Source organism: Vombatus ursinus, unplaced genomic scaffold, assembly GCF_900497805.2.
Source record: "Vombatus ursinus unplaced genomic scaffold, bare-nosed wombat genome assembly UNPS02014813.1, whole genome shotgun sequence".
Classification (NCBI taxonomy): Eukaryota; Metazoa; Chordata; class Mammalia; order Diprotodontia; family Vombatidae; genus Vombatus; species Vombatus ursinus.
The window spans coordinates 33159184-33182652 of NW_020954591.1; the positions used below are offsets into that span (position 1 = coordinate 33159184).

General features: G+C 40.5%; 1 protein-coding gene and 1 long non-coding RNA gene across 3 annotated transcripts in view; one reads left to right on the forward strand and one right to left on the reverse strand.

The window, feature by feature from the left end:
- LOC114022839 overlaps positions 1–6332 on the reverse strand; it is a 19129-nt gene extending 12797 nt beyond the window's left edge. The window contains exon 1 of the long non-coding RNA XR_003566706.1: positions 6121–6332. This is a non-coding gene — a long non-coding RNA (uncharacterized LOC114022839). The remainder of the gene's footprint in view (positions 1–6120) is intronic.
- KIRREL3 (kirre like nephrin family adhesion molecule 3) overlaps positions 1–23469 on the forward strand; it is a 753551-nt gene that overhangs the window by 324532 nt on the left and 405550 nt on the right. The gene's annotated exons all lie outside the window — the stretch shown is intronic.

Here is a 23469-nt window from a genome sequence, read left to right on the forward strand (position 1 = left end):
CACACACACACACACACACACACACACACACACACACACACACACACTACAGCCCTGACACGTTCCCCTCCATGACTGAATGACTAGTTCTACTCTCCAGGCCTCTGATCCTCCTCCCCAGAGGCCTAGCATGGGTACATTTCTCCCCTTCCTGATGTCCAGTTCCCCTTTATGGGTTGCCTTAAACTCCTTGAGAGTAAGGACTGTTTTTGATTGCTTATATTTGTATCACTAGCTCTTAGCACAATGCCTGCCATACAGTAAGCACTTAATAAATGCTTTATCATTTATTTAGTCATTTCCAAGTCACCATAGGTTTGCTTTTCTAGATATTAGAAGAAGTTCTATTTCCACCAAGGGTGAACCAGTAAAGTTCTCCAAGTAGATGATTATTAGTATATTGACATTTCCAACCCTGACCTTTCTCTTGACTGAATTCCTACATTTACAAGGATCTTGTTATTGTTGTTGTTGTTTAGTCATTTTCAATCATGTCTGACTCTTTGTGATCCCATTTGGGGTTTTCCTGGCAAAGATACAAGAGTGGGGATTTGCCATTTCCTTCTCCAGCTCATTTTACAGATGAGGAAACTGAGGCAAACAGGGTTAAGTGACTTGCCCAGGATCACACATCTAGTAAGTGTCTGAGGCCAGATTTGAATGCAAGTTTCCCTGATTCCAGGCCCGGAGCTCTATGCACTGTGCAACCTAGTTGCCCCTACAAGGACCTTAGAAAGTATCTAATCCAACCTGTTTGAATAAGAAATAAAAAACCATTTAATGTACCCTCTATTGGGCTCTGAGGCAGCTGGGTGACGCAACGGATAGAGTGCCAGGTGTGAAGTCAGGAAGACACATGTTCCTGATTTCAAATCTGGCCCCAGGTCTTAGTGACTCCAAGGATAAAAGCCTAACCACCATAGTTCCTTTGCAGATGCGGGGTAATGTGCTTGTGGAACACTAAAAAGGTTGGCAAACTTTTGATATATGACTAGTTTTTCTAAACTGGCATTTTTCCCTCTCTTTTTTATTCTCCATTATAAGGGATGGAGCTCTTGGATGGTAAAGAAGGAGGGAAACAATGACAAATACAGGGGATATAAAAAATATATATATATATTTATTTTTATTTATGTATTTAGAAATATATTTATTTATAACAATATAAAAGAAATATGAGCTCATATATCATATATAATGATATATAATTATACATACACACACACGTGTGTGTGTGTGTGTGTGTGTGTGTGTGTGTGTGTGTGTGTGTAATCTCTACTCAAGGCAGTTCCTCCTCCTCATTTCCTCATATGGTCTATGACACCATCATTCTCCCCATCACCCGGGCTCAATACTTCAGAGTCCTCGTTGACCCTTCCCTAAGCTAGAGATCTGACATTTGTGTGATACAAACATTTTATCTACACTGTCTCATTTGATCTTCCCAACCTGGCAAGGTAATTATTATTCTCCTTTTACAAATGAGGAAACTGAGTCTGAGAAGTGAAGTGATTGACCTAGGATCAAACAGATAACATCTGAGACAGCATTTAAACCAGGCCTACCTATCTCCAATTCCAACTCTTTCTCCATTATACCATGCTTATACTAGCCATTTATGTTTCATCTCCAAGTTTCGTCGGTCCTTCTTCCATAATTTCTCTCCCATTTCTCTCTTTCTATTACGTGCTGTCACTTAATTTCCTTCTTCCTGGACTGTTACAGTGGCTACCTAACTGATCTCTCTGTCCTTAGTCTCTTTCCCCTCCATTCCATACTCCTCCATTCCATACTCCTCACTATCCCCAGATTAACCTTCCTAAAGTGCAGCTTTATTTGTTTTTTTTTTTTTGTTTTGTCTTTTTTTGGCTAGGCAATGGGGTTAAGTGACTTGCCCAGGGTCACACAGCTAGTAAGTATTATGTGTCTGAAGCTGGATTTGAACTCAGGTCCTCCTGACTCCAGGGCCAGTGCCCCTTAAAGTACAGCTTTGTTCCTACTCAGAAGCTTCCCATACATACCTGATGGCTAGAGAAAAAAAGGGTCCATTTACTTGGTGTCATGGCACTCTATAACCTGAGTCAAACATACCTTTCCAATGTTATCCTTCGCCATCCCCCTCCAATGTTATGTCCCTCCTCCCAGCCCGTACCCTGTGCTCTAGCCAGGCTGGTCTACCTCTCATTGCCTGAATGTATTTACTGATTTCCTTCCTCCACATTCCTTTTGAACATGCCTTCCCTCTGCTTTGAATACCCTTCTCTTCATCTTCACCTATTGATATATTAAAAGCTGTGTGACCCTAGGCAAGTGGCTCTCTGAGCCTCAGTTTCCCCCACTGTAAAATGGGGATAATACTTTTACTTCCTACCTCACAGGATTATTGTGAGAAAGCACTCTACACAGCTAAATGGGCTATAGAGACTATATATATAAATATATATATTTACAGTATAGGAAACTATACTATAGGAAACTATATCAAAAACACAAAGGGGTGCAGGCCTATTGCAGTGGAAGGAATAATTGGTCTAGATCCAGAAATCAGAAGACCTAAGTGTCTTACTACCTTTGACCCTGGAGCAAGTCACTTAAATTCTCTGAGTCTCTGTTTCCTATACTGTAATATATATATATATATATATATATATATATATATACACACACACACATATATATTTCAGTATACTGAAATTTATATATATGAAGCGTCATTAGGAGTACCTGTCTTTCAAGTCCAACTTCAAATGTCAGCCATTCCATAAAACCTTTCTTAGTTATCCCAGCCAGAAATGATCTCTGCATCTTCTGAATTCCCTGGTCTCTTCTTCTAAATTCCATAGCATCTCAGCATTTGAAAGAAGCACAGGTCTTTCACACAACAGCGGAAACATAGTAAATACTAGGGGAATGGGTCCACATGGGACAGTGAGAGGAGAACTAGGACTGAAGTCAGAGGACCTGGGTTCAAAATTCTACCTCTAATATTTTCTAACCACATGACCCGAGGCAAATCTCTGTGAGCCTCAATTTTCCCATCTATGAAATGGAGTCATTGAACTAAATGGTCTCTGAGGTCCCTTCCAACTCTAAATCACGTGATGTGATGCTTCACTCCCTCCCAAATGCCTTTCAATTGAGAGAAGCATTGTCCATTTTCTGCTGCCATTCTTTCAGCTGTTAGACTGGGCAGAAAACTGTGCTGTTCCAGTTTAGTCCTTCTGGGTCAGTCTAAGGTATGGTTTATGTCTTGGAAGCCTAATGAAGCCTATGGATCTTTCTTAGAATGATGTTTTTAAATGTGTAAAATAAAATGCATAGGATCACAGAGAAAATCTCTGCATCCAGAGAAAGAACTGATAAATAGCAGTATGTATAGAATAATTTTACATACATATACCTATTTGTGTCTAACGGTAGCCATCTCTGGAGGGGGGGAAGGAAAAAAAGAGAAAAAAAGAAAAAGGAAATTTATTATGTATAGATTATATATGCATAAATTTATTATGTATGTAAATAGAATAGCAAGTTGTATATAGTAGATTTTCAGTTTCATGTGCAATCTTTTTTATTATGCTATGTTATAGAAATTCATGTTTTATTGCATAAGTTAAATACACATTTAAAAAAAGGAAATCAATTAATTGAAATAATTACCAACTTTTTTTTAAGTTCATGAACCCCAGGCTAAGCAACCCTGATCTAAGAGAACTTAGTTGTGGTTTCCCTGACCCCCTTCCCTTCAGAAGGGCCTTACAAGTGATGTCTTCATCTTAGAGTAGCTGAGCCTGTGACAGTGCCCTGTCAGCTAATGTAGGAAATTTCTAATCCCCAGATAACACAACCAAAACATTAACTCTCCCCATTGAGACTTTGATCTCAAAGTGCCTTACCATTGAGTTTTGTTACATGTAAATATGTTCCTTTTGGAGCCCGTACACAGAAGGGAATTCCATTACTCAGCAATCAGTACAGCTATGACGAAGTACAGAAATTAGTCAGTAAAACACTGATTGCTTTTCTTTCCACAATACTATGCTCGACTTATCCTGTGGGCTCTAGATATCTTAACAGTAAAAGTCCCCATTCAACCCTGGATCTTGAATAACAGACATATTTCCATGACATTTGATTCTCTCCAATGGTAAGCAAAATGGGGCTACTGTGAAGTCTGATTCCACTTCTTTCATCTCGCCTACACACACACATATAGTTGCTTCACTGCCATCTTCAAAAGGAATAATGATATATTTGCATTAAAAGTGGTTTCATCAAAGCAAGGTGATTTCTATGGTATTATTAGAAGTCAGTTGACCCTGGGCAGATCTATTTCTTCCTTCTTCAAGATCAGAATGTATCTTTTTTTGGGGTGGAGGGGACAAATGATTTTTAAATTATTAACTTAATAATAGCCTTAACAAACAAATGAATAATAAAATATGGTATAAAATTTTCCAAATTTCACAAAATCCAAACTAGTTTAATTCTGATCTAAAAAAAGAGAAATAAAAGAAATGAATATGAAAAATAACAATTTATTTCCAGCATCCCCTTCCAATATCTTTCCTGTCTATATTTCTGTTTTATTGCTCTCATTAGATTTCTAAAATACAGTCATGCATAATGTATGCCATTCACCTAATTCTGCCTTCTTTACTTTGCATGAGCCTTTCTTTTTTTTCTTTTTATTCTTCATATTTGTTCTTTTTCATAGCTCAATATTGTTCCCCAGAATGGTGACTCCACTCTGGTGAGAACCTTGTAGGTCCAAGGGACAATAGCTCAGCCCCACGGAAGGCACTGCTTTCCCATTGGATCTCACAAGATTTTGCAAAGGGGTGCAGGCCTATTGCAGTGGAAGGAATAATTGGTCTACATCCAGAAATCAGAAGACCTAAGTGTCTTACTACCTTTGACCCTGGAGCAAGTCACTTAAATTCTCTGGGTCTCTATTTCCTATACTGTAAAATGAGGGGGTTGACTACCACCCAGGCATCCCCTGGAGATCATAAAAGGAAGAGAGATGCCAAGGTAGATAATAACAGTGTTTGTAGGGTTGCCAAATAGGAAGAAATCTTGTCCTAGCTGTAATGGAGAGAGGGAGCAGCCACTTGCCATGACTACATAAACCTTCTCAGTTGCTACAGATTCTTATGCAGATAGTTCAATTCAATCAGCATTTATTTACTGTGTGCCTGCTATGTGCCAAACACAGTGCTGGGTGCTAGGGCATCCAGACAGAAAGAAAATAGCCCATATTTCAAGGAACTTACAGTCTAAATGTGAAACACACACAAAATAAATACTAAGGAAATTGGTGGGAGGGGATATCAGGAAATTCATTCATCAATAAGGCAATCCTTGCCCTCAAAGAGCTTATAATCTAATATAGGAGACAACATGTAAACAAATATATACAAAGCAAGCTATATATAAGATAAATATGAAACAATTAACAGAAGGAAAGGACTGGAATTAAGAGGGATTAGGGAAGGCTTCCTGTAGAAGGTGGGATTTTAGTTGTGACTTTAAAGAAGCCAGGGAGCTCAGTAGTCAGAGCAGAGAAGGGAGATTGTTGGAGACATGGGCAACAGCCAGAGAAGATACCTAGAGCTGATATAAAGAATGTCTTGTTCCTGGAACAGCCAGGAGGCTGTGGCACTTGATCAAAGAGTACATAGTGGAGAGTTAGGTGTAAGGAACACTGGAAAGGTAAGAGGGGGCTAGCTTACGCACGGCTTTGAATGCCAAACAGAGCATTTTGTAGGAAGTGGAATTTGAGCCAACCCTTAAAGGAAGCTAGAGATTGAAGGTATTCAGTCGCAAGTAGTCAGTCCCTGTCCTCAAGGATCTCACATTCTATGAAGTGTAACCTAGAGGTACAGCTAAGAACCAGGAACTTGGACAGTGCTGTTCAGTTCATTGAACTTGCACTCAAAAATAAATTGCCCTTAGTTGAAACAAATTCTAAACACTGTAGGGTGAAACCTCACTGAGAACTAAACCTTGAAGCACCATCTGCCAGTGTGGGGTTGCAGTCTCAAAAGGCTACCATGAGGGAGAGAGCCAAGCTAACCAAGTCATGAACCACTCCTCTACCTCTCCCCATCCCAATTTTACCTCAGTAAGGCTTTTATGCATACCAATGGAGAGCAGGTTTCTCTGGGAAATCCTCATGAAATGTCATCCATATGTTTTTGAGTCATTTACAGGGAGAACCCATCAAAATATTGTTCTTTGAAGATCCATTTACATTTGTTCTAAAGGCCTATTTTAAAGCTTATGCAAATGAACTAGATTAAGGTTGCATTTGGCAAGTTAAAACTGGAAAATGTAAAGTTCAGTTTGAAGCTTGGTGTAAATAGAAATTTCACTTCTCAAGTGCCCTAGTTTCCCTTTCTTAGCATAAGTGCCCCCTGCGCACAATGACTTGAGATTCATCTGATTAGCTGAAACTGTGGAGGAAAAAAAAAATGATAGATGACATAATGCTTTAGGGAGAGCCCTGGACTAGCTGGCTCAAGACCTGGGCCCTAGTTCTGGCTGAGCTACTGTATATGGAGTACCTTGAGAAAATCAATTAACCATTATGAGCCTTGATTTCCTTATCTTATAAAAAGCCTCATCAGATTATATGCTTTTTTTTAAAGTCCTTTTAACTCTAAGAAACTGTGGTCTTTAATTTTTTGACAACTCTTACTTCCTGACCTATATCCTGCCCTTTTCTTTCAACATTTTGCATCAGCCAAGGAGTCCTCATTCAGCCTGAAAATGGTTGACTGACCATACCCAAAGATGTAATGGATCAGTGTCCATTTAGAGCTCTGTGGTCTCTCTTGGAATGCCCCAGGCATCTGATCTTGGTCTGGTTCTGTCTGACATTTTTATCAATGAAGATGAAGGCATAAATGCCATGCTTATCAAGTTTGCTGGTAGTAATAGAGCTAACACATTGGATAAGAGAGTCAAGTTTCCAAAGAAGCTTACTAGACTGGAATGGTGGACAGAAGATAAAATTTGATAAGGATACAAATAAAGTCCTACACTTGGGTTTTACAAAAAGCAACTGTATAAGCGCAGAATGAAAGTTATGTGTCTACAGTACAGTACATATGGAAAAGATCTGGGGGCTTCAGTAGATTTCAAATTAAATCATAGTTGTGTGATGTCAGCCAAAAGAACTGTGGAAACATTTTTTTAAATGATTGTATCTAGTGTTTGGGTGACTAAAGGCTCACTCTATTCTGCACTGGTTAGGCTGTAACTGAGATGCTGTATATATATCTAGTCACGATGTTTTAGTAGGTACTCAGAGCAAGCCATTCAAGTATAGGTTGAAGATCCAGGAGAAGATTTAGTAGGGACATGGCAACAGTCCTCAACTATTCAAAAGATTATCATTGTAAAGATATTGCTCTGTTTAGAACATCTAAGATAGAGGGCAGAGTTAGGGCCAGTGGGTAGAAATCATATCGCAACCTGTCTGAGGTCAACATAAAGAAAACCTTCCTAATAATAAGCGCTGTCCAAAGAGTTGTCTTGGAAGTGAATAGTTAGTTCCCTATAATTATAAGTGTTCAAGTAGAGGCTAAATGACTACTTGTTAGAAATGCTATGGATAGAATTGATGATATGGCAAGTAGGGGTTACCTCTAGGTAAACTCTAGGTAAGGATTGGACTAGGTAAGTCCAATGCCAAGATTCTATGATCCTCTCAGTATAAGATTCGATGATTTGAGTCTATGGATTGGGCTTTCAGGTTCTTTTTATGAGATCTCATACTTTCTCTCCTTGGCAATCTAAAACTAAGGTTAACACCTGGAATGGGTATAAGAAATCATAATCTTCAGCTAAGTCAAACTGAATACTTCTCAGATGTGTGACAATCTATTTAGTAACATGTCATTCGGTCAATAAACATTTATTAAGAGCTTGTGATGTGCCAGGGACTGTGCTATGTGTTAGGAATAGAAGGAAATTCAAAAGAGAGTCCCTGCTGTCAAGCAACTCTAAGGAGGGTGGGGGGGGAGAACATGAAAGTAACTATGTACAAATAGGATATATAAAGGATTGATTAAATATTGTCAGGGTGGAATAGTGACTATGCTGTAGAAGCCAAGAGATTCAGATTTAATTCCTAGCTCTGACACCAGCTATATGAACATGGGCAAGTCATTTGATTTCCCTGAGCCTCAGTCTCCTCCCCTGTAAAATGAGTATAATAATACCTGTAGTGTCTACTTCATAGTACTGTACGATGTGAGATAATGTACTATGCCAAACATCGGGCAAATTTTGAAGTTCTCTATAACTGCCAGTCATTATCATTACTATCTCGTAAGGGAATTAAGGAAGGAAAATTCATAGATAATATTACCTTGAATAAACCATTGAATACAAAAACATCTATGACATTTATTACACATTAACATACATTTGCAGATATGATGCCTAGTGGAGGTGGAAGTGGAAAATAAAGATGATTAGTAGAGTATATGAATCTGAATTAAGTAGAAATAGGAATGGCATCCTGAAGGAAGAGGAATTTAGCCTGAAATCTAAAGAACTTAAAAGGTATAGATAGAGCAGTGGTTCTCAAATTTGAGGGTCTTGGGGCCCATTTATGCTCTTAAAAATTGTTGAGTGCCCCCAAGAGTTTTTGTTTATTGTTGTATTACAGATATTATCCATATCAGAAATTAAAACATCTTAGTATTATTAGGAAAATAGCTTCTTCCTCACAGATTCCCTGAAAGGGAATCTTGGGGACCTCCAGAGTTCCCTAGACTGTACTTTGAGAACCACTGGTTTAGAGTATGTGGGGGTGGCAGGGTAGAAAATTACTTAGAAGAAAGGACAGCTATTCCATAGGGTTGGGTAGGGAGGAGGAAGAGAAGGAAGGAACAGACTGATCAAAGGAGTAAGGAAGGGAGGATTACTCATGAGAGAGGGCACACTATCCTTAACCCAAAATACCTAAGGCTCTTAACTATTGAGAAAAGAGTTAGCCCTAATTGGATAAAAATTTGGGGGTGGTCGGCTATCCAGACACTATAGGAAATATAATCTGGTCCCTATATTTTATGAAACTTTGTCCCTACATTCTCACACCAACCTGCTCTAAAATAAATGTTGTATGACCAATACTGGTCAGTTTCCGAGAAGTCTTTTAAGAGCTCTATACCTTGAGAGGCTCTAACTTATCAAAGCACATCTTAGTCAATGATTCTGTTTTTTTTCCAATCTATGTGCCCCATAGGGGCAAGTGAAATAAAACAAATACAAAAAACCCTCTACCTGAATAGATTAGGGGTCTAGATAGGACCTGTATTAGACAAAATTATGAAGTGGGCAAAGTTTGTCTCCAACAGGCTATACCTCTAAAGATCTAGGTAAAATAAGGGGGTTGGATCAGATCATTACTAAAGTGTCTTCTATCTCCAGATCACATAATCTTTTGAAGCTTTACTAGGCTTTTTTCTGTTCTTTCTATCTTACCAGGGCTCCCGATGTGTATTCTGCCCTCTTTCCTGACCCAGAATGTCATTCATACTAGCCTGCTAGTGACTAGATAGTGTTACACACACATTCCCCAAAGCTATTTGTATTTTTTTAATGCCATCAAGGGATGGCTTAATTAACCCAAAGGAATAAATCTCTGATGACAGAATTTCAGGAACTGTAGCACCAGGGGTTAGAGTAAATATTGGGAGGGGGCAGGAAGAAACACCCTCCTTTTAGATCTCATTGAATGGGTGACTACTTGGTCTGTGCTGCCTGCCAGCCTTGGACGCAGCATAGGTCCCCTTCTTGCTCTTTGATGCTTCCCCAACAGCCCGAGCTTGAAAAGGAGAAAATCAGCTCCATCGAGATTGGCAACAGGGCACTTTAGCTCCTTTCAGTCCTTTTTATAAAACCATATTTTACACTGTTGCTTCAATTGAGACCCATCTGCATTTTCCTCCATTAATCACTTGTACAACTCCACAGCATAGCCTTCATTACCTGCTAAAAATGAATGTGGAGAGAAAACATAATTAGATGCCACTTTTGTTAAATAATATCTTGAAAACAGAGCCATGACTTAAATTAAAAAAAGGAGAAGGGAGGGGGGAACCACACAATTTGAACTAATGGCCCAAATTACCTTAGGTTAAGCTGGATTTTAAATCAGTTTTTTTTCTTCCTCTCTCTCTCTCCCTCTCCAGTGAATCATGACAAATCTCCAGTTCAGCTGGATGGATGATTAGATTCCCTCATCTCTGCTGAAACAATGAAATATTTCTATAATATTAAACCCGTCAAAATGATCACAGTGCATTGTCAAAAATCTAAGTGTTCCTTCTCCAATCCCCATGACTCTTGCAAAACGGAGTACATTTTATTTGCTTTTCCTTGAAATCCCCAAGGTTTGGGATTTCTTTTAGGAATAGGAATTCATGCTTCCATGTTCTCGGTTTCTGCCACATTTGTGCCATCATCCCAACCCTCAGATATGAGAATTTAATTTGAGACCTCCACGCCACCTGAAGAAGGACATGCCATGTCACCTGTTCTCTGTGTCTATGCACCATCTAGCCCCCATGCTTGGGATGCCCACTCAGAAGGCCAAGCTTCCTTCCAAGCATGGCTCATCTATTACCTTCTGCATAAGGCCTTTCCTCAATTCCCCTCCTTCCCCCTCCCCCAGTTGCTAGTGCTCCCGCTACCCACTTGCCCACGAAAATTATATTGTGTATATTTTGCATTTACTTATCTCTGTAAATATTGTTTCTCTCCAACAGAATGTTGGGTGCAGAGAGTTGTTTCGTTTTTGACTTTGTAGCCTCAGCACCTGGAATCACAGATTTAGTATGGGAAGGGACTTAAGAGGCCATGAAATCCACCTGTGTCTGAGTGAACTGAGGCCGAGGGAAGTGAAATGCCTTGCCCAAGATTGTATAGATAATGTCAAGTATAGGATTTGAACCCAGGCTCTCTGATTCCAGACTAAGAGTCCTTTCCACTATTCCACGCTGCCTAACTAGCTCAGGGCCTGGCAAACACTAAGTGCTTAATAAATGTTCATAAAGTCATAGATTTTGTTGTTCAATCGTTCAGTTGTGTCTGACTCTTTGTGACCCCCATTTGGGGTTTTCTTGACAAAGATACTGGAGTGGTTCACCATTTCCTTCTCCAGATCATTTTACAGATAAAGAAACTGAGGCAAACGGGGTTAAGTGACTTGCCCAGGGTCACACAACTAGTAAGTGTCTCAGGCTAGATTTGAACTCAGGTCCTCCTAACTCTAGGCCCAGGGCTCTATCTATCCACTGTGCCACCTGGCTGCCCTAAGATCATAGATAGAGGACTTTAATGTACCTTAAAGATCAGGGATCATAGATTTAGAGCTTGAAGAGACCTTAAAGGTTATTTATTCATAGGATCACAGACTTAGAACAGATCGAGTTCTACACCCTCATTTTATGAGACACAGACATATCAAGTGACTTACCCAGAGTCATACAGCTAATAAGTATCTGAAGCAGAATTTCAACCCAGGTCTACCTGACTCCAGATCCAGTGCCCTATCTGCTACATCAATCTGCCTCTCGTCCAGGGTAACCCCATCTGTCATTTTACAGATAAAGGGACTGAGGCCCAGAGATATCAAGAGATTGCTCAGAGTCATATAGCTAATAGGTATCTAAGGCAGAGTTTGAATGCGGGTCTTCCCAATTCCAGGTCCAGTCCCTATAATGAGGCTGCATCTCATTCAGTCTAATCCTTTCCCTTTAATTTTATAGATGAGGCATTGAAACCCGGAGAGATTAATGACTTGCTTAAGGTCACACAGACAGTAAGTCACAGAGCTGGAATCCTCTGTTTCCAAACCCAGTACTCTTTCCAAGACATCATGACTGCACTTCTCTTTCTGTGTCCTCCTTCCCCATTTAAATATTGTAACCTAACATATTATGATACTTGAGGCATCTTTGTAGAGGTGAGAAAAGTCAGGTCATTGCATCATGTCTCTACGATGGGTATCGGTTCCATTTGGGGTTTTGATGTTTAGTGTTCCACAGAAATCTTCTTTCCAGAAGTGACTCAGTAGCTGAACTCAAGCCCTGGGACCTCCATCTCCAGATTTAGGGCTTGAAGACCTATCAGGATCAGGACTCTAGAATCCTGCTCTCCTAAGGTATCCCAATCCCCCCATAGAAATAAGAAAGAAGCCTTCCCAGAGGAAGGGAAGATCAGGTGGGAGCCCAGAGTTAGATTGCCCCAACTTTACTGCTTATCAAATTAGAAACAATTTAAATATTTAAGGATTAAGTGCAATTAATTACTGCCCAAACAAATACAGAACTGCAGCGGAGTGCTTAGGGAAAGGCTGGTGAGTTCTGCTTAAACAGTAAAGGGCTTCATTAATGCTCTCAGCAAATCCAGGGAGTGAGACAATTCACTCCATAATCTGCGGCACCAGCCACGTGAAACAGTCACCAAATGCCTAACCAGCCCACTTAGCACACTTAGGTTCACCCAACCTGCAGAGGTGGGCAGTAGGAGTATTATTGTCTCCATTTTACAAAGGAAGACACTGTGGCGTGGCAAGAGGTGATGTGAAATGGCTGCAGAGTCAGAGAGAACATTCAGACTCAACTCTCCTGACTCGGGGTCTATATAATAAGATAATTGAGAGTTACAAGGGACCTTTAGGGTCGCTGAGTCCAACCTCCTCATTTTTAGAGATGAAGAAACTGAGACTTAGAGAAAGGTGGAGTCTCTTGCCTAATACAAAATAGCAAGTGTCTGACGTGGGATCTGAATCCAGATCTTACTGATTCTGAGTTCAGCAGTCTCTCTGTTAACCCACTCTTACCTCTTTTCAATACACTTCATTTTCTCTCTTCACATTAATTAGCACTGATTTCTAGGACTATGGAGGATGTAAAGTAATCTACCTTATTTCAGAGCAAACATGGGGAAAGAGCCCTAAATTTGGAGACAGAGGCCCTAGGACAATAAAGTAACAAGCACTAATTAAGTTCCCACTCCAGGAACTTCCAAAAGTCTTAGTGCAGTTTTTAACTTTAAGAAGACTTTTGTGACACCCTTATTGTTAAGCACTAATGTGAATTTACCTCATTGTGAGTTCCTGTTGCCACGTATTAGTTGTGTGACTTCAGGCAAGTCATTTCCCTGATCTTTGCCTCAGTTTCCTCATCTGTAAAAAGGGAGGTAAACTTAATTTCTGATGAGGTTCCTTCTAGCTCTAAATCTAAATCTAAAGTTAAACATGAGGGAAGTCAAAGAACAGAGCTGTAAGGAGGGGAAGGCCACAGCAGCTTGAAAAAGGCAACAGAGACACCTGAAAGCCTCCTTGCTTGAAGGGAAGAATGGTTAGGTGCTTGTCCCCAGACTTGGCAGTCTGCCTGACTTACTGTCTGCTAGCACAGGAAGCACCAGACACATAGGCATGATAATAGTGGGCATCTGTGGAGAATTTTCCATTCATTATCTCATTTGAGCCATGTAACAGTCCTATAAGATAGTCACTTCAGGTATTGTTGGTCAGCTGGGTGGCACAGTGGATAGAGTGTTGGGCTGGGAATCAGGACAATTCATCTTCCTGAGTTCAAATCTAGCCTCAAACACTTACCTGCTGGGTGACCCTGGGCAAGTCACTTAACCCTCCTTGCCTCAGTTCCTCATCTATAATATGAGCTGGAGAAGGAAATGGAAAACCACTCCAGATCTCTGCCAAGAAAACCCCAAATGGGGTCACAAAGAATTGGGCACGACTGAAAAGACTGAACAACAAAACAAATATTGTCATCCACATTTTACAGATGAGGCTCAGAAAGGTTAAGTGATTTGCCCATGGTCACACAACTAGCTAATATTGGTGGCAAGATTGTAACCAATCTTTCTGACTCCAACTCCTACACTCTATTAATCAATCAACAAGCACTAGTTACTAAGTGCCTACTATGTGTCAGGCCCTATGCTAGGCACTAGGGATACAAGTACAAAGAATGAAACAATTCCAACTTACAACGAGCTTACACATATAAATATATAAAGAATAAACATAAAGGAAATAAACCTGAAGTAGCTAAATACTAGGGGGTTTGGAAGGGACTATACTAGTTACTGGGGGAAATCAGGAAAGGCTTCATGAACAAAGTGGCGTTTGAGCTACATCTTAGGGAAGAGAGAGAGGCAAGGTGAAAAGAGAGTGCATTCCAGCCACATGGCAAGGAAGAGGAGAGACAGGGGTGTCATGCAATCCATTGCAAAGGAGAGCAAGAGAGGGAAGGCCAATCTGGCCGGATCATAGAATGAGGGAGGGGGAGGGATGCCTAATTAGGATGGAAAGAGACATTGGGGCCCGATTGTAAAAGGCTTTAAAAGCTAAACAGAGAAGTTGATATTTAATTCTACAGACAATAGGAAGCCACCAGAATTTAAGTAGAGGAATAACATGATCAAATCTGTTCTATTCATTACGCTGTCCCACCTTTCCAGGCCCAAAACCAAAATTGTGCCAATGCTCATAGTAGCTTACATTTGTACAGAAGGGCGCACAACACTTCCTCCAAATGGCCCTGCAAATTAAGCAGTGCAATTAATATTATCCCCATTTTGCAGGTGACAAAACTGACCTTGCCTAGTTCCAAACTCAAATCTAGCTATTGTGACTACAGTATTGGTTTCAGGCGGAGTGTTTCCTAACCCATCAACACCAGAAATGCCAATATGTATATCTAAGACAGAAGAGAGGTACCTTCCTTTTAAGGTAACCCCACACACTTCAGGGGCTACTTGGTCAATAACTCCTCTTGTGATGGTGCTGGCGAAGGTGATGGTGATAATGATCATAGCTGACTTGGATATATAACACTTGAAACTCTACAGAATGCTCTCCATGTGAGGAAGGTAGTACAAGGAGTATTTTTCTCCTCTGCACTTCTCTGCATTTCAGGGAAATAAGACTCAGGTTAAATAATTCAAACACAGTCATGCCAGAGAATCATAGAAGAGTTGGGAGTGACCTCAGAGCTCACCTGGTCCAACCTCTTCCTAACTGGGAATCTCCTCTACAACATATCCCAGTGGTCACCCAACCAATGCTTGAAGAACCCCTCGCCCCAGTGTGGTGGTACCCACTACCTCCCAAGGCAGCCCATTCCACTTTTCATACAGCTCTTCTTGTTAACTCTTTCCTTCCCTTGGGACTGAATCTCCTTCTCTGCCATCTATTATCTCTAGTTCTACCTTCTGGGGATAAGTGGAAAAAAATTTTCTCTCTCTCTCCTACATGATATCCTTTCAAATACTTGAAGACAGCTCTCATGTTTCCCTCAATTCTCCTCTTCTAAGAATAGATAAATATAGAGGGGTAGCATGATGCAATAGGGAAAAAATGCCCAGGTTGGAGGCAAAAGACCTGGGTTCAACTCCCAGCTTTGTTATGTAATAGCTATGTGACCTTGGGTAAGTCACAGCCTCTCTGGGCTTTTGTCTAAAATGAAAAGATTGTCTGCCTGACTTGTAAGGTACCTTCTAGCTCAAAATCCATGATCCAGTGACTGTCCTCTGGATCAGTGGTATCAGTCTCAGAAAGGGGTCCCTACAGGCCACATATTGACTTAGAAAACCACAAATTAACATCATCTCTGTAGTGTCATATTTTTATTTATTTTCTTAAACGTTTCTCAATTTTATTTTTATCTGATTTGGTGCTGTTTCGGAGTTCTGTTGACTGATAGTGCCGGCTGTGAGTTTGACACTTCTGCTCTGGATGTTTTTTTTAGATCTGTTAATGTCCTTTCTAAAATGCAATGCCCCAAAAGCTGAACATGATCCTCTAGATATAACCTGAGCAGGGTAGAATATGATGGAATTATTTCCTCTTTAAGTCTTAGATACTCAACCTCTCTTAATGCAGCCCAATGTTACTTTAGGTGTTTTGGCCACCATATCACATGCTTTCATAAGAAAAACTTTCCACAAGAAAATATTGGAGCTGGGAACCAAGTCATATGACTTAGAATCCAAGCATTTTTCACTAGTATGCTGATATTGTTAAATAAGTGTCCACAGATAGCCACCTGACATTCCCCTTCACCTTCCTGAGGTTGCTCTCTGTGTCTCTTTACCTTGGAGCTGTACCATAGCACAAGATCTCCGTCCTTGAATGGGGTGTCAGCTGCTTTTCTCCCAAAGCTCTGGGCTCTAGCCCAGTTCGCTGAATTCTACAATTATCTAAAGCAGCCATGTAAAATCAGGAGGACACATTCATTTTCCCCTTGGCAAACACACCCCTGCTAAGTACACTCTCACCCAGATTCCACTAATGGCCTGATTCTGAGTACTGCCACAAACAGAAAACCTGAAAACTTTGTACTGGAGAAAATTCTAGCGCTTATATTCAGCTTTGCTTTGGTTTGGGGTTGTTGTTTTCCTGAATATGGGCACTGCTCTTGAACAGAATATGATGTCCACTGAAACCAATTGCAAGACCTGGTCAGTGGGGTGGTCATTTTTCTTAAGAAATTGATGCCACTCAGTGGGATTAGAAGATCTGGATGCTGTTCCCAGTTCTGCCACCAGCTACCTATATGACCTTGAGCAAGGTCAGTTGCTCAAGTCAGGTCAGTTCTTTTGGCCTCTGAGCGGGTTGGGAAAAAATGGAGCATCTCTGTTCAAAAGAGGGCAATCAATATGGTGGGAGAAATAAGATTAATTGGAAAAACTAGGGATGTTTAACCTGGAGAATGTAAGTCTTGGAGAAGACATGAGAGCTGTCTTCCAGGGATTAGATTTATTCTCCTTGGCCCAAGAGGTCCAAGCTGGGAGAGATGAGTAGGGAGGCAGATTCAGTCTTGATGTGAAGGAAAAACTTCCTGCTAATTAGACCTACCCCAAAGTGGAATTTACTCTCCCAGGAGGCAGTAGAACCTACCATCTAGCAGAGGCAAGATCACTAATTTGGGGACATATTATAGAAGGAATTCTTTTTTTCAGGTATGGGTTAGATGACTTAGTTTCCTTCTAACTCTGTTGATGTGACTACATGATGTGTAAGATCACTTGCAATCCTGATATTCTGTGACTCTCACCCATTATCAGTAGGACATATGTGCTGTCCTTTTTTTCCAAAATAGTGATTGCTTTGCTTAGGGCAGAGTGCTAAAGTAGAGAGAGCCCTAGAATGGAAGCCAGAATACACAGGTTCCAAGCCCTGGCCCTAGAATCTCTAAACCAATCTGAGACACTTGACATTTATTAGCTGTGGGACCATGAGCAAGTCACTTAACCCCTATTGTCTTGCCAAAAACAAAAACAACAAAAAAAGAACCAAAAACAACAACAGGAAAAAACAAAATACTTGTCTAGTCCCAGCTCTACCATGAACTAGCTATCTGACCTTAGAAACCATTTACTCCCTTTTTTCACTTCATTGCTGCAATTAGAGTAATGGACTAAGAAGCCGGGGTCCATGTACTTGTCTTCTTTAATAGTTAGATAATTTTATTTCAATCTAATCACTTTCATTTTTAATCCTGGGTATTTTATTTTATGCATTTAAAAATAATAGATTTCATCAGCCTGACAAAAGGATCCATAGTACAAAAAAGGTTAAGACCTCCTGGAATAGATGACATCTTAGGTCCTTTCTATCTTTGAAATTCTATGGTTCTATTATCCATCTATAGTTTTCTGCTCAGTTCTTCTTCTAGCCAAGAGTAGACTTTTGCAAAGTGGTTGACCAATGTTAAGTTTGTAGAGCATAGCTATGGATGTGTTTTCTCCTATGCAAAGCTAACTGATGCATGCAAGGAGAAAAAGAGTAGTCTTATTAATGCACCCTACTAGGAGATCTGTAATTCCTTGAAGAAAAAGTTGTTTAGATATTAGAACTTAGGTTGGAATTGAGTAGGAGTGAAATTCATTCACTTAATTCAATAAATATTTGTGGAGCACCTGAACTCTGCAAGGCCCTGTGCTAGTGCTAACGGGGATAGAAATATGAGTAAGATATGATCCAGGCCATCTAAAAGCAAATAGTCTGGCATGGGCAATAGCATGCCTACAAATAAATTTAATACAAGGTGGAATATGCTAAGTGTCCCTGGGAAAGATACAGAGTGCCATAGGAGTTCTAAGGAAGATAAGCTCTTTTCCGGCTGAGAGGAATAGAGGTGAGGGAAAAGGATTTGAAAAGGCTAGGTAGTGGCATTTGATCCACAACTTACAAGATGAGTAAGGCTTCAATAGGCAGAAATTGGGTGTCATAGCATTGTGGGGATAGGGAATGGTGTGACCCAAAATTCCAATCTCCCCTGTAACCTTCTCAACTTGGAATATCCCTCTATGAGTCTCCCCAGTCCCCTCTTCTCTCATTGGTGAATTTTCCTGGGGTCTCCATTACATGGAGAGGCCCTAGCTAGCCTTAGTTTCCAGTCCTGTTCCTGACTCCAGGCCTTCACAACCATGTGAAGGCATCTCCCTTCCTTACCTTTCAACTCCCTTTTGTCTTTCCCCATGAAAATGTAAGCCCCTTGAGGACAAGGACTGTCTCTTTATTATATTTGTATCCCCAGTGATTAGTACATTGCCTGGCAATAATAAATGCACCTAATAAATGCTTGTTTCCTTCCTTCCTTCTAAAGGAAGGAGGTAAAAAATGTTGTTCAGGGAACAACAAATAGTCCAGTGTGTCTGGAGCACAGGGTATGAGAAGGAAAGTAGTGTGAACTAAAGAAAGTTTGACCTAGATTGTAAATGACTTTGTGTAGGAATTTGGAATTTATCTTGTAGAATATGGGGAACTATTGAAGGTTTTGGAGTGAGGGAGTAACATAACCAGAACTGTGAAATAGAAATATTATACTGTGTATTATAAATAGAGTATTCTAGTAGCTGACATGTGGAGAGAATAAAAGAGACTAATTAGATGTCTATTGTCTAGATCAGGGGTGGGAAACCTGCAGCTTCGAGGCCACATGTGGCCCTCTAGATCCTCAAGTGCAGCCCTTTGACCAAATCCAAAGGATTTAATTCAAGGTAGAATGTGCTGGAATCCAAAGGATTCAATCAAAGGGTCACACTTGAGGGCCTAGAGGGCCCCATGTGGCCTCAAGGCCGCAGGTTCCCCACCCCTGATCTAGATAATGAGACCCCAAACTAGTGTGCCTGAATCAGTAAAAATAGGAAGGAAGGGAAAAAAATGTTGTTGTGGTCCATATATTAATACCTATGTTATCATGAGTGCCTTCCTTATTTTTACCAGTAAATAGCAATTATTAATTTCCATTGTTGCTAGTGGTATATACAAAATTTTACGTGTAAAACCTGGAAAGGCAGGGAAGAATAATTTTCAAACTGTTTTCATTCATTTGCAGTGGGATTCCAGCTGCTCTCAGACTTAAGTTCTGCCTAAGGAGCAATTTAGTTTGATTCATAGAGAAAGAGACAAGGAAATAATATTTGTCCTAAAACCTGAGTTACGGGTTTCGATTTCCCTGCCTCACACATCCCATTTTCCCCAGACCTGACAACCACCCATTGTATCCACCTTCTCCAATAAACCTCAGTCCCCTGATGTATATTGTCAAAAACACACTCCTGATTTGGTCTGCCCCAGGAGAGTTTTTATTCTTTAGTTCCTCTGCAGAAGTATTGATCAGTCCCCCCAGTTATTGGCTTGTCTTCTATATTTAGCATCGAGGAAAGGTGTTGAGGAATGGGCCTGGGACATTGGGACAGTAGCCATTAATGACCTGCAGACATTCTTCTCATTGTCCCTTTCTCTTCTACTCCATTGATCCCTTCTTGGAGGTCTCCATCGGTCCTCTCGCTCCACTGATACCTAACTCACCTAATAAACATTTGTTGAATCAGTCAAGGGATCAGTAAACTCATTATTACTAAATATAGAGCAGCCTGCATGGAACAATGAGCCAGAGGTGAATTAAGGAATTCTGGGAGATATAGTCCTCTGTCATCTTTAGGATCACCAAAGATAACCATGAATAGGACAGGACAGGACAGGATGGGATGGGTTATGTTAAAAACCCCTGGAGCAAGGAGGAGAAGGAAATAATAGGCCTAAAATGGGTTTGAAAATAATGAAGAGAGTAGATAAGGTAGGATAAAAACCATAGCCAAATGTCAGGTAAGCTAGCAGAGAGCTCTGGTCTTTCAATTCCCCAAAGGGTAACCATACTTCTATCATTACATAACAAAGGATTTGTGGGAATCCTTATTTCTTACTAAGGAGTGACTTGTGGTGACTTCCTTTGCTGCCTCTACTGTGCCCCATCCCCCATAGTGACCACACAGCAAATCTACTCCTAATCATATCCCAGAACCCAGCTGGCCTGAAGGCTGAGGTACATCTTGTATACCAGTATCACAACTGGCGTCTGAATCACAAAGTCAACACCTGTCCTTGCCGTCTGGTTGATCAAGGGGCCCCTCTCAGGCTCTCCAATGAAAGAGCAGAGGTGGGAGTGGGTAGAAAATTGGAAAGTGTATGAAAGAAGAGCCAGGGAAATGATTTAAGAAAAGTGTGACATTCAGAAAGGCTAAAAATGGTATTTGTTCAGAAGAGTGAGCTTTCAGTGATTTAATAAGTCAAGAACAAGTATTTATGGAGTGTCTCCTATTTGATAGCAATATACTAGGTGCCATGAGACATAAAAGGTATGGTCCTTGTCTTCAAGGCTTCTATTCTTAGTGAGAAGAGGAGCCATGATGGAGTTACATAATAGAAACTATTAAGAACCCAAAGGAGTTGCACAGACAATAAGAGTGATAGGCACTGAAAGAAAAGAAAGCACAGGTTTGACAATTTCATTCCCCTCCTCAAGAATGTTCAGTGGCTCCCTAGTGCCCCTATGATAACATACTGGTTCCTCACCCTGACATTTAAAACCCTCCACAATCTAGTTATTCCACATTACTCCCTTTCCTGCACTCTTTGCACCATCCATTCTGGCCTACTATTATGGCCACTCCCCAGATTTGGTAACCCATCTCTCATCTCTCTACCTTCACAGAGACATGGAATACACTTCTTCCTCATTCCCACTTTTTAGAAGCCTTAAAGCACTCTCTACAAATGTTAGTTATAGTTATATGTAGTTATTTATAACTATTATTGTGTTATTGTTCATCTTTGGCTTCTTTCAAAGCTTGCTAATACTGTGGATAGAGCACTGGGCCTTGAATCAGGAAGACCTGAGTTCTAATCCAGCCTCAGACATGTACTGCCTGTGTGATCCTGAGCAAGTCACTTAACTTCTGTTTGCCTCAGTTTCCTTATCTGCAAAATGAGGATAATACTAGCACTTGCCTCCCAGGGGTATTTATGCAGATAAAATGAGATAATAATTGTAAAGCTCTTAGTGAAATACATGGCACACAGTAAGCGCTCTATAAAAGTTAGCTATTATTACTATTCAAAACTAAATAATTATTAAATTCCTAATATATACCTGCCACTATGCTAAGTGCTAGTATGCTTACTCAAAGGCAAAAACATTATTTTTGGCCTCAAATGGCTCACATTCTCATGGGGCAGACAACATGTAAATGACTGTGCATTAGATATACCAAGGGATGGTAGGTAATCTCAGGAGGAAGGGACTGGTAGAGGCGGGGGAGGAGAGAAGGGAGTAGGGAAGGGAAGGAAGGACTCCTGCAGAGATGAGTCTTGAAGGAAGCCAGGGAAGCTGAGGGGCACAATGGAGGGAGATCATTCCAGGTATGGAAGATAGGCTACCCAAAGTCCAGGGAGTTGGGTATAGGAGCAACAAGCAGGCCAGTGTGTAAACAAGTAGAAAGTATAAAAAGACTGTAAAGGTATGCTGGGGCTGGGTTGGGAAGGACTTAAATGCCAGAGAACTCTATGTTTGATCCTGAAGGTAATAGGGAGCCACTGGAGATTATTGAGTAAGGGATGATAAATCCAGCCTCAGTCACTTAGCTGTGTGACCTTGGACAAGTCACTTAGTGCAGCTATGAGACCCTGGGCAAGTCACTGAACCCTGCTTGCCTCAGTTTCCTCATCTGTAAAATGATCTAGAGAAGGAAATGGCAAACTGCTCCAGTATCTCTGCCAAGAAAACCCCAAATGGGGTCATGAAGAGTCAAACATGATCGAAAAATGACTGAACAACAACTGATAGAATGGGACCTGTGCTATAGGAAAATCATTTTGGAAACTTAGTGGTAGTTGGATGGGAGAGGGAAGAGCCTTGAAGCAGGGAGACTAACTAGAAGGCTATTGTAAAAGTCCAAAAGGTGAGGAGGGCCTAAATACTAGGCTGGTGGTCTGTGGGAGTGGCAAGCAGGGTTCATATACAAGAGATATGATATGGGAACCCAATACCAGGCTATAGTGCTTCATAATTTAGCCTGAAGTGTCTGTCTGCATTTCACTGCATGCCATATAGAGGATAAACAAGAATACAAAATGGCTCAGAACTCATGTTCAGTAGAAACCCATTATAAAGGGTGTCCCAAAAGTCTTAGTGCAGGTGTGACCTATTAAAGCTAAAAACGCACTAAGACTTTTGGGACACCTTTTCTGCACATCTCTATAGATATATAAATCAATATAGACATATAGATGACTCCTGGGCTCTGCCAAGCTCCTTCTGAAATACAAATTCCCATGAAATCTAACAATAATAATAATGGCTGCATGTACACAGCCCTTTAAGGTTTAAACCGTGTTTTACCTACAAGAATCAATTTGATCTTTTCAAATAACTGTGAAGTGAGCGAGAGGATAGTCAATTTCTTTTAACCTCAATGACTGATTTCCTTTTGCTTCACCTCGATTCCTCTTGAGCCTCCAACACAAGAGCCTGTACCTTTTTCTGTAGGTTTTACAAAATACAGATTTTAAAAGTCAGATTCTAACATTATCCTCTTTTATAGATGAAAACCCTAAGGCCCAAAGAGTTAAAGTGACTTTAGAACTAGAAAGAACCTTAAAGTTCATCCAAGTCAGGGATTCTTCACCTTTTGGAGGACCTTTTGGGCCCCCTTTTTCAGAATGATGTTTGTAAATGCATAAAAATAAAATACATAGAATTACAAAGCAAACAATTTTCTAGAAATACTATTATCCAAATATTAAAATAACAAATACACAGAGCTCAGTTTAAGACTCCTGATTTTAGATTCTAGGTCAATTTTACATTTGACATTCATTTTACAGATGAGGAAACTGAGGCCCCCAGGTACAGTGATTTGCCCAGCCTCACAGAGGCAATAAGTAGCAGAACCAACATGTGAATCCAGGGATGTGTCCACAATATCATCCCAGTGGCAGAGCCCAATCTCTTGAATCCCAATACATTCTCTCCCTAGGCCAAATATTTAGTCCAGCTCAGGTTCCCAGGGCCTGTTAATGTTGCTGTCCTGTCACTCTGAGACCCCAGCAGGCCCAGGTACCCATGTTTT